This window comes from Taudactylus pleione, unplaced genomic scaffold (assembly GCF_031769625.1).
Source record: "Taudactylus pleione unplaced genomic scaffold, aTauple2 ptg000151l, whole genome shotgun sequence".
NCBI lineage: Eukaryota > Metazoa > Chordata > Amphibia > Anura > Myobatrachidae > Taudactylus > Taudactylus pleione.
Genome location: NW_028284553.1, coordinates 688,055 through 700,302, shown reverse-complemented (window position 1 = coordinate 700,302; position 12,248 = coordinate 688,055).

Below are 12,248 nucleotides of genomic sequence, written 5' to 3'. Positions count from 1 at the left end.
GGTATAGCCATGCATGAGCTGTATAGCTGCCCATCTGCTGAAAGTTTATCTCTAAAGTCAGTCCTCCGGAGAAAGCGGATGGGTCCTAATGCCTGGCACCTGCAGGGCTAATGGCAGAGGCTGCAATACTGTATATCTCTCATACACATACCCATTCCATGCTCATTTTCTCTTTTTATTTTATTACTATTACTAGCTTAAGTATCTGGTGTTGCCCGGGTTTAAATCTTCAAGTTATTACGTTTTATTATGTGATGCCATCCAAATCCATCCACTGGAAGGCCCAGAACATGCTCCTTTAGTCAAAGTTACTTACTGGCGCATTCCTCTGTGAGGTCTGACCGGGACCCCAAACACTCCTTTAGGCATCCCAGACCAATTACAACCCCTTTGTGAAGTTTTCATGCAAATCCATCCAGTGAAAGGCCCAGAACAGCCTCCCTGAGTCAAAGTTCTACCTATTATTTTCCCCTCACCTTTCCATAAAAGCATATAATCACTTAACATTGAAACTTTTCTCTGCAGCCCTCCCAGTCATTTCCCTTCACGCCTCTCATCTTCATTACAGCTGCCTCCTATAGCAACCAGATGGATCCTCAGACTGAGGCCCTGATGCAGAGGCACTCACTGTTTGCGAGCGCTCGCTCTGAATCAGGGTAGAGTTTTTTTTTTTTAACCAGCCTGCTCGCTAAGCTATGGGTGCCCACCAACAGCTTGTGCGAGTGGGCTGGAGATGTTCCCGATTATCATGACCATCGGCATTGCGAGGAGACCCAAAGGTAGGGTCTCAGCACTCGCAATGTCGAGTGGACTTCCTGCTCTAATAGGACAGGAAGTCCACTCCTCACATCACGAATTATGTCAGTAGAGCCGCCCACAAGCGGCAGGCGTTCCTTCGGGAACACCTCCGTTTGTGCAGCCACCCCCCTACCTGCCTACAAAACGGGGCAAGCTGTCCATCAACATCGACAGCTGCCCCGTTTTGTTGTGAGCCCTGGAGCGAGTGAAGTTCTCACTCACTACGGGGCTTGCGCCACACGCGTGTGCACTAGGCCACCATCAACCTGCTTGCAAGCGCTATGCGCTCACGAGCAGGTCTGAATCAGGCCCTGAGTCTCTACTTCTACACTGCAATCTACCTAAAACCCTTCATGCCCAACACACACACACACACAATGCTACACAGTGACAAACACTAAGAAGCTACTTTAATTGCAGACTCTCCCGCCCTTGAATCTCAATAAAAACATCACCACACATGAGCAGATTTGGTTTTTTTTGTATTGTTATTGCCAGTTATAATAAATATAATTATATGTATTACATATATTTCTCTTTTCCTTTTCCTAACCCAGGAACTGCCCAATTACTTTACTTCCTTGGTCACAAGATTTTAGTTCCATCTTCCCCAAAACACTCATCCACACAAACACACATGCAGACATCATTATATTACCCCACTAATGACTGTAGTTCCTGAATAAATGTGCATGTGCACAAAAAGGTATTATATAATTATAAAGTCACAAACTGGTTAGGCAGCAGTTATGTACTTTGTAAGTTAGCCTTAGTGACTAGGCTTGTGAGACAGTCACAGATGTGACAGAAACTTTTGAATATATTTGAGATAAAATTGAGCTGTTCACAGTGCGCTGCCTTCATTACCTTCCCTTACCTGTGTACTAAACACATTCCACTACCTCACCTCTGAAGTAACACATTATCCTCCCTCTCCTCTGTAGTAACACATACAGGGCCGGATTAAGGACTGTGGGGGCCCCTGGGCAACAAACGTGTGTGGGCCCCCATCAATAAAAGTTGTGTATGTATATATAGATATAAATATATATATATATATATATATATATATATATATATATATATATACATAACTTTTACATACATACATGCAAATATATACACATAAGTGAACATATATATATACAGTACAAATATATTTTAACTGTGTGTATATGTATATATATATATATATATATATATATATATATATACATATATATACGCAAACATACATCGGGCTGCCTGCCTGATGTGTGTGCGTCTATACAGGTTGAGTCTCCCATATCCAAATATTCCGAAATATGGAATATTCCGAAATACGGAATCATTTTGGCATGACTGAGATAATGAAACCTTTGATTTTTGATGGTTTAATGTACACAAACTTTGTCTAAAGGCACAAATTATTTCAATTATTATATAAAATTACCTTCAGGCTATGTGTAGAAGGTGTATATGAAACATAACTGAATTTCATGTATGTACACAAAGTTTGCTTGAGCCAGAAAATCATTAAAAATAATGTATAAAATTACCTACAGGCTGTGTGTATAAGGTGTATATAACACATAGATGTATTCTGTGTGTATATTGGGTTCCCATTCCCAAGATATTTCGTTATGATATGCAAATATTCCAAAATACGGAATATTCCGTTATCCAAAATACCCCTGGTCCCAAGCATTTTGGATATGGGAGACTCAACCTGTATATATATAGGCAGCACTCCACAGGAAAAAAAAACATGAGCAACATCTACTTGACAGCAACGTTTCAGATGTTTAATTCATCTTTCTTCAAGGCATAACTTACACAGAGACAATTCTTAGCTTAAATAGCGGTGAACATAATGCCCTAACCAGCGGACACTACAGCGGAACTTTCTCTTTGTTATCAGATAAGCTGTTTTTATATTATTACTATATGTTAAGTTTTTTGTATTTTTACTTTACTAGAAGAACTGTGAGTTATGTTTACAAGTACATACATGTGAATCCTATGTGCACATCACCATATATGTTTAAGTATTGTCATAATAAATATATTTTAGTCCAATGAAATTGTTCATTTATATTTTATTTATATATATTTGTGGATGTTAGCATATTGAATAAATTACGGTAATAAACATATCTCAGTATGTATGTTCTTGACACAATGCACCTTTGGATATAGATATACTGTACCTATTTACCTTATTTATAGAAGTCTAGGATAGTATTTTAGCACTTAGTTACATTGTTGTATTTATGCGCATGCAGCACTTTAAATTTTATTTTATTTGCCTCATTTAAGCCTAGGATACTAGGAATTTTAGCACTCAGGGGTCTATTTACAAAGCAGTGTTAGGAGACAGAGTGAAAAGTGATAAGTGCCAGCCAATCAGCTCCCAACTGTCATTTTTCAAACACAGCCTGTGAGACAGCAGTTAGGCACTGCTTAGTAAATAGACCCCTTAGTTACATTGCTGTATTTATGCACATTTAGCACTTTAAATGTTAAATTATTGTTTGGTATCTAGTTTTTCTTTTCCATATTTCCATAAGGTATATAAGCACAGTAGGCGCTCAAATCTAGCTCTAATTTTCCCATTTTTAATAGTGACAGATTACCACTGGTACATTTTTACTGATTGAGCTGACACCCATACTGTTGGGGAGTGCTATTTACACACATTATTTTCACCAGCAAGTTTTATGGTTATTATATACTGTATAACTTATTCATATAATTACAAGATCTTTTGGGTTTTATCAAGGAGTTCTTACTTTCTTTAGTGCTGTAATCTTCTATGTTGATATACAAGTATATACTATATGTAGTGGGACTTTTGTCATTTTACCACACCATTTTATGAAAAAAAATAAAAAAAATAATATACATATACTGTATATACAGTATATACTGTATATACTATATATATATATATATATATATATATATATATATACTGTATATATATATATATATATATATATATATATATGTCTATTATTATTATTTTTTTCATAAAACGGTGTGGTAAAATGACAAAAGTCCCTCTACAATAGTATCAGTTACAGATAAACTGCTCAGAGAATCAGGGGCCATTTTATTAAATAGATACACTACTCTTGGGTAGTTGAACACCAAGGTATGCATATACTGTATCAGAGTCTAAATAACACAAGTGTTATTTTGCCCAGGTGCCTTTCAAAACAGAGTTAAGGTAAGATTAATAAATCTGAACCATCGAACTGGGCATCTGTGACTAGCACTTGATTTGTATATTGAAGGTCCCGCGAGTGCCGCCTAATTAAAATCAGTGCATTATTAATGTTTACACTTACCCCTGAATGGAGAATTGCTGGCACACAAGTAATGTCTGATTACTGCCAATACAGTTTAAAAAAAGTATCTCTGAACATTACATACACCATTGGTCTGGACACATTCCAGCATATGATGCCAACCTCATGTTTTTGATGTCAGCGACTTTTGATAGTATAAAAGCAGGAGCCTCTTACTGGCTGTCATAATTCACTGTGTGCTGAACTCAGGTGTCTGCAACATGAAGCTCATCGCACTGTTTATGCTGGTTGGTGTAACCCTCTTTCATGGGGCAGGTATGTATATAATAGGATATAACAACATCTGTAATTGTACCTTTATAGTGTCTCTATTCCATCATTTGTAAATATTTTTTTCTGTTTAACTATGATATATTAGTTGCTAATTCTGGAAGTGATGCCACCTGTAAAGATACTACACCCTATGGTAATGATAAGGACTGCCTTATAAAGGCAATAATCGTAAGTATTATTGTATTTCCATGAAATATATCAATTGCTTTAGTCTCCTTTCACTCTCCTCACCCCTTTCTCTTGCAATCATTGAATCTACTCTACCATGTTTTTATATTCTACTTTCCATCAACTTTATTTATTCTCTCTCCTCTCTCCTTCTCTCTCTCTCCCTCTCTCTCTCTCTCTCTCTCTCTCTCTCTCTCTCTCTCAAAAACAATGGTGTTAGCTGCTGAAAGAATGTTGTGTTTGGATTTGTAATACTCAAGTAAGGTTGAGCAAGAATGAAAACTTCACTATGTTAACAATATTAAAAAAATGTATCAAATTTAATTATATATATATATAACAATCAGTATCCAGTAAGTAGAAAATACATGAAAACCATTCCATAATAGCATACAGTATATTGCCCAAAGTATTAAGGGCTCTATTTATTAACATTATTTTATTAAAATATCGTGAAAAAAGGTGTTTTTACACCCTTTTCACATAATGTTAGTTTCACATAAATTTACAAAAGGGAAATTGGAGTAGAATTCGTAAAATTCTACTCCAAACCCTATTTATCAAATATTTTTTGTAAGCAGATCACATTTCCCATAATTGTAATGGGAAATGTGATCTGGTTAAAGTTTCTAATAATAAAATGTGAAAAAATACTGGGGGAAACCCACTGATAATAACACCACCTTCAGATGTCATTATCCAGAGTTTCCACAGGTTCCCAGACTCCTGCTCTGCTCTAACAGGCAGAGCAGAGCTGGGAGCCGAGCCCCAGTGATCAGCTGTGTGGTCTAAATAGACCACAAGCTGATCACTGCAAAAAAAAAACAGTAAAAAAAAGAAAACTTACCTGATTCCAGGGCCGGTGATCAGTGCTCCGGTGATGTCCTCTGGGGCTCCGGTCAGCTGGTCTCCTGTCTCCTATACTGTGACCCTGGTCAGCTGCTATACAGAACAGCTTATCGGGATCACAGTGCAGGATGGGAGACCAGCTGAACAGAGCCCCAGAGGACCTCACCGGAGCACCGATGACTGGAAGGTAAGTGAAAGTAAGAGGCGGATTCATGGAGGATGGGGGGGCTGTCACTGGGGCACATGGGGGTGTCAAGGTCACAGGAGGGGGTTAGACGAGCTGGTCGATGCATGCGTGGGCACCTTCTCCCTGTATATTTCCAAAAATACAGTGAAAACATTGTGTAGATGATTCACAGGAACAGAGCTTTATTGCAATCTCTGTCCCTGCAAGGGATTTTTAGTAAATAATTCCTAAACTGGCAATGTCGAATTTAGGCGAAAATATCACACTACAACTGCATTTTAAATGCGATTGTAGTAAATAGAGCCCTTATTGTGTTTCACATTATTAAAATTAAATAAATATAGTTTAATATTAATAACATTCTTCTTTATCAAACTTATGAGACATTTGACATAAAACTTAAATTATTGCACCTAAAAACATAAGAACATTATCTCTATTTCCATATTTTTATTATTCTTAAGATATTCTGCACTCTTGCTTTTTCAGTAATTCATTATTATATTGTGAGTTTTTATGCTTGTTAACATTAACTTTATCTCCCTGTGTGTAGTCATTTAAATATTGTATTAATGTTTTATTTCTGATTGTATTTTTCAATAGCAAACTGACGGTTTATTGAAGACAGTTCTAGACTACCTTTGTGCATGTAATGCTTACACGGTACGGTAAATAATATGTACATATATTGCAAGTGCATATAGATGAAAAAAACAAAAAACACAATAAAATAAACATGTAGCACATTCCTGCTAACATTCCCAATTGGAAATTTAAGATAATATAGCCCATGCCTTTGATCCATAAAAAGCATGCCTATTTTAGACAGGTTACACACCTTTACAAGTAGTTAGAAATACAATATACAGCATTTACACAAAATAAGAAGTGTGAGAATTAAGAATAAACTTGTGGTTATAGTAGTATTAACACTAGACGATGTGTGTAATCACCGATATTGGACGCGGCGGGCCCGATGGTGGTGCAGGGATCGGTAAGTGCATCCAAATATGCCGATGCTGGCAACAACAAGCATCTGTATGGGATGGAGGGGGTGGGGACATGCTACATTTGGCAGCATGGCATTGTTACGATATCCCCAGATTGAGCTGCATGGACGATTTGAACGATATATAGTTTAACGATATCGTTATCATTCATATCGTTTATCAAAATCGTCCAGTGTGTGCGGGTCTCAACAAGGGAATGGGATTGAAATACCGACGGCTCAACAGCCACCGGTTCAAACCCCGACAGTAAAAGGCCGACAATAGGAGATCCCGATAGCCGGTGGTAAGTATCCTAACCCTCCCCTCTCCCCCACCCCCTAACTCTAAACCTCCCTTAGGGGTGCCTAACCCTAACCTACCACCCCAGTGCCTAACCATAACTTCCCCCCCAGGCATGCCTAACCCCAACCTTTCCTTCCCCTAGCCTAACCCTAACCTTCCCCTTGGGAGTGCCTATTCTTAAGTCCTCCTGGGGGTCCCTTACCCGGTACACAACGATAAGTTTGGCGGGGGTCGGTCTTCCGGCATCTGGATTTAGATAGGCGTTGGTATTTAGATGCCTATCTTAAGTCCCGTGTCGGGCAGGTAAAGTCGGTAATAGACCAGTGGGAATTGCATCGACTGCTCTATTAACTACATCCCTTAACAAACACTTTATGAATTTAGCAGCAGGAGAGAACAGGAAACAGATTATTAATATATTCTCTAGACTCATGTGCATTATGCTGAGTGTGTTCATGATGTAAGATAGGTAAGGCATGTGCTTATCTACCTCTTTGGGATAGTATTAGCAAGGCAGCTGAGCATTTGTTTAGTTGTTCTTGAGAATATTTTTTATATTTTTAATTAAAAGTGCATAAATAAATCAGCCTTATTCCTGTAATTAGGACTGATTTAGCAAACAGTTATTGGTCAGTTAGTCAGTAAAATATTGTTATTCAGTAAGTAAATTACAAGATTATTGAAAGTCAGTAAACTATATTTAGTCAGTACATTGATAGTTAATAAAACAGTAATGTATATTTTGTCACACAGTCTGCAAAGGATATTTAGTCAATCCATCAGATTACCTACAGAGAATCAGTTACAAAATTAAGCTATAATTACTAAATTGCATTATTTCAAAGCTGCCAATTTTTTGTGGTTTTGCCTGCAGAATGCAAATGGCAATACTATTACATGCAATATTACATGTTACACACACCAGGTTTTGCTGGATGTATCACATAGTATATATATATATATATATATATATATATATATATATATATATATATTAGGGGTGAGCGGGTTCGGATTTCTGAAATCCGAACCCCCCCGAGCCCCCCCAATCCGAGTCCGATCCGAGTCAGGCTCGACTTTTCCCGCCTGACTCGGATCTGAAATCGAGGCAAAACGGCATCATCCCGCCTTCCGAGTCTCGCGGGTTTTGGATCCTATATAAGGTACCCGCGTCGGCGCCATTTTCTCACTCGGCTGTGGACAGTGAAGAGGGAGGGTGGGAGTTAGGGCTGGCTGGGCTGTGTAGTGTAGTGTAGTGTAGTGCTGCTGTTGTCCACTACTTCAAAGTCCATAGGGGCTGGCTGTGTTGTGCTGTGCTGCTGTTGTTAATAGGGGCTGTGTCCACTACTTCAAAGTTGAAAGGGACTGGCTGGACTGTGTTGTGCAGTCAGTTCTCCATAGGGGCTGTGTCCACTCCAAAGTCCTGTGCAGTGTCCCAGTCCTAAAGGGGTGCTGTAGTGTTGTCCAGGGGGAGCTCTGTCCATCAGGGGTGCTCCCCCCAAGTGCAAAAAAAATTATATATTTTCTGTGTTTGTGAATTGTGTGCGCAGTAGCCGCACGTGCATCAACAAAGTAGTGCCAAGCGTGCACCTGTGTCATAAGTAAAGGGCCGGCTGGCTTGACCGTTAAAGGGTGCTGTAACCCCCAAAGTACACTCCAGTCCAAACCAAAAAAAAAATGATTTTCTGTGTTTGTGAATAGTGTGCGCAGTAGCCGCACGTGCATCAACAAAGTAGTGCCAAGCGTGCGCCTGTGTCATAAGTAAAGGGCCGGCTGGCTTGACCGTTAAAGGGTGCTGTAACCCCCAAAGTACACTCCAGTCCAAACCAAAAAAAAAATTATTTTCTGTGTTTGTGAATAGTGTGCGCAGTAGCCGCACGTGCATCAACAAAGTAGTGCCAAGCGTGCGCCTGTGTCATAAGTAAAGGGCCGACTGGCTTGACCGTTAAAGGGTGCTGTAACCCCCAAAGTACACTCCAGTCCAAACCAAAAAAATATATATTTTCTGTGTTTGTGAATTGTGTGCGCAGTAGCCGCACGTGCATCAACAAAGTAGTGCCAAGTGTGCGCCTGTGTCATAAGTAAAGGGCCAGCTGGCTTGACCGTTAAAGGGTGCTGTAACCCCCAAAGTACACTCCAGTCCAAACCAAAAAAAAAATTATTTTCTGTGTTTGTGAATTGTGTGCGCAGTAGCCGCACGTGCATCAACAAAGTAGTGCCAAGCGTGCGCCTGTGTCATAAGTAAAGGGCCGGCTGGCTTGACCGTTAAAGGGTGCTGTAACCCCCAGAGTACACTCCAGTCCAAACCAAAAAAATATATATTTTCTGTGTTTGTGAATTGTGTGCGCAGTAGCCGCACGTGCATCAACAAAGTAGTGCCAAGCGTGCGCCTGTGTCATAAGTAAAGGGCCGGCTGGCTTGACCGTTAAAAGGTGCTGTAACCCCCAAAGTACACTCCAGTCCAAACCAAAAAAATATATATTTTCTGTGTTTGTGACTTGTGTGCACTGTGGCTGCACGTGCATCAACAAAGGAGCAGCGCGAAGCCTGCGCCTGTGTCCCATAAGTAAAGAGCCGGCTGGCTCATTTCTTAAAGGGTGGTGTAACCCACAAAGTGCACTTCTCTCCAGCAAAAATAAAAAAATATTTTCTGTGTTTGTGTGCGCTTTAGCCGCACGTATATATCAATATAACATAAATGGAGGACCAAACTTTCTCCAATAAAAATAAAATAGGGAAAGATCAAGAACCACTTCCTCCTAGTGCTGTTGCTGCTGCTGGGAGTTGTTCATCATCCCAGAGAGGAAGTAGGAACATCACTACTTTTACTAAACAATTGACCCTCCAACAGTCCCTAGCGATAAGGATGAAGTACGACAGCAGTCATCCTGAAGCAAAACGTATAACTGAGGCCTTGACTGCTATGTTGGTGTTAGACGTGCGTCCGGTATCCGCCATTAGTGCAGTGGGATTTAGACAATTGATGGAGGTAGTGTGTCCCCGGTTCCAAATCCCGTCTAGATTCCACCTGCATCCTCAAAGCAGCAGCGACAAGCGTGCGTCTGTCTGTTAAAGGGTGGTGACACCCTCAAAGTGTGCTACACAAACAATAAAAATATTGTTCTTTTTTTTCGGTCTTTGAGAAATGTGTGGGCTGTAGCCGCACCTGCATCCTTAAAGCAGCAGCGACAAGCGTGCGTCTGTCTGTTAAAGGGTGGTGACACCCTCAAAGTGTGCTACACAAACAATAAAAATATTGTTCTTTTTTTTTCGGTCTTTGTCAAATGTGTGGGCTGTAGCCGCACCTGCATCCTTAAAGCAGCAGCGACAAGCGTGCGTCTGTCTGTTAAAGGGTGGTGACACCCTCAAAGTGTGCTACACAAACAATAAAAATATTGTTCTTTTTTTTTCTGTCTTTGTGAAATGTGTGGGCTGTAGCCGCACCTGCATCCTTAAAACAGCAGCGACAAGCGTGCGTCTGTCTGTTAAAGGGTGGTGACACCCTCAAAGTGTGCTACACAAACAATAAAAATATTGTTCTTTTTTTTTCTGTCTTTGTGAATTGTGTGGGCTGTAGCCGCACTTGCATCCTCAAAGCAGCAGCGACAAGCATGCGTCTGTCTGTTAAAGGGTGGTGTAACTCTCAAAGTGCTCCAAAAAATAAAAAACTATTTTTTTAATGTGTTTGTGACTTGTGTGCGATGTAGCCGCACTTGCATCTTCAAAGCAGCAGCGACAAGCGTGCGTCTGTCTGTTAAAGGGTGGTGACACCCTCAAAGTGTGCTACACAAACAATAAAAATATTCTTCTTCTTTTTTCTGTCTTTGTGAATTGTGTGGGCTGTAGCCGCACTTGCATCCTCAAAGCAGCAGCGACAAGCGTGCATCTGTCTGTTAAAGGGTGGTGTAACCCTCAAAGTGCGCTCCACAAACAATAAAAATATTCTTCTTTTTTTTTCTGTCTTTGTGAATTGTGTGGGCTGTAGCCGCACTTGCATCCTCAAAGCAGCAGCGACAAGCGTGCGTCTGTCTGTTAAAGGATTACATCGGTGACAGCATCCAAGTAGGCATGTCAGACAGTCCGTACCTGTACTGGCAGGAAAAAGAAGCAATTTGGAGGTCCCTGTACAAACTGGCTCTATTTTACCTGAGTTGCCCCCCCTCCAGTGTGTACTCCGAAAGAGTGTTTAGTGCAGCTGGGAACCTTGTCAGCGAAAGGCGTAGGAGGTTGCTTCCACAAAATGTGGAGAAGATGATGTTCATAAAATTAATTATCAACTCTTCCAGGGAGACCAGCCTCCAGAACGTACAGAGGGACCTGTGGTTGTGGATTCCAGCGGGCACGAATTAATACTCTGTGAGGATGAGGATGTACATACTGAAGAGGGTGAGGAATCGGTGGATGAGGAGGATGAGGATGACATCTTGCCTCCGTAGAGCCAGTTTGTGCAGGGACAGATTAATTGCCAGCTTGTTTTGTGGCGGCCCAAACGAACCAATCATTTCAGCCACAGTTGTGTGGCAGACCCTGGCGCTGAAATGATTGGTTTGTTAAAGTGTGCATGTCCTGTTTATACAACATAAGGGTGGGTGGGACAATTCCATCTTGCACCTCGGTGCAACCTTTTGGACATAAAAACACTATTGTGAGGTGTGAGGTGTACAGAATAGACTGGAAATGAGTGGAAATTAAGGTTATTGAGGTTAATAATAGCATAGGAGCAGAAAAACCTACAAATTCTGTGATTTTAGCTATTTTTATGCTTTTTTTTCAAAAAAATACAGATCCAAAACACAAAACCCAGAACCCAAAACACGGAAGGGTGGTTTTGGCAAAACCAATCCAGATCCAAAACAAAACACAAAACACGAAAAGTGGCCGGTGCACACCCCTAATATATATATATATATATATATATATATATATATATATATATATATATGGTCATCAGCTGGGGTTCTGTTCCTGTTATACAAGCACTTGGTCTGCATCCTGGTTCTTTGTTTGAGGCACAATATTCTTTGATGACTTCTAATATCCTGATATTTCTCAGTAGGAGATGCATTATGTCATATGCAATTGTTCCCAATAGTATTTTTTTTAATAATGTATACAATGCTTTTCCTAAATCATAGTTTATTATTTTGATACATAGCACAGAATATACTAATTAGTTTGCCTCTAATATCAAGGCAAAACTAATTAGTGTTAAATCTGAATCAGGGCCGATTTAAAAAAAAAAAAAAATCCGCTTCCAGGCCGCTCGCACAGCTGTGGGTGACCACCCACAGCTTGTGCGGGCGGCCTGGCAATGGTCGCGATTATCGT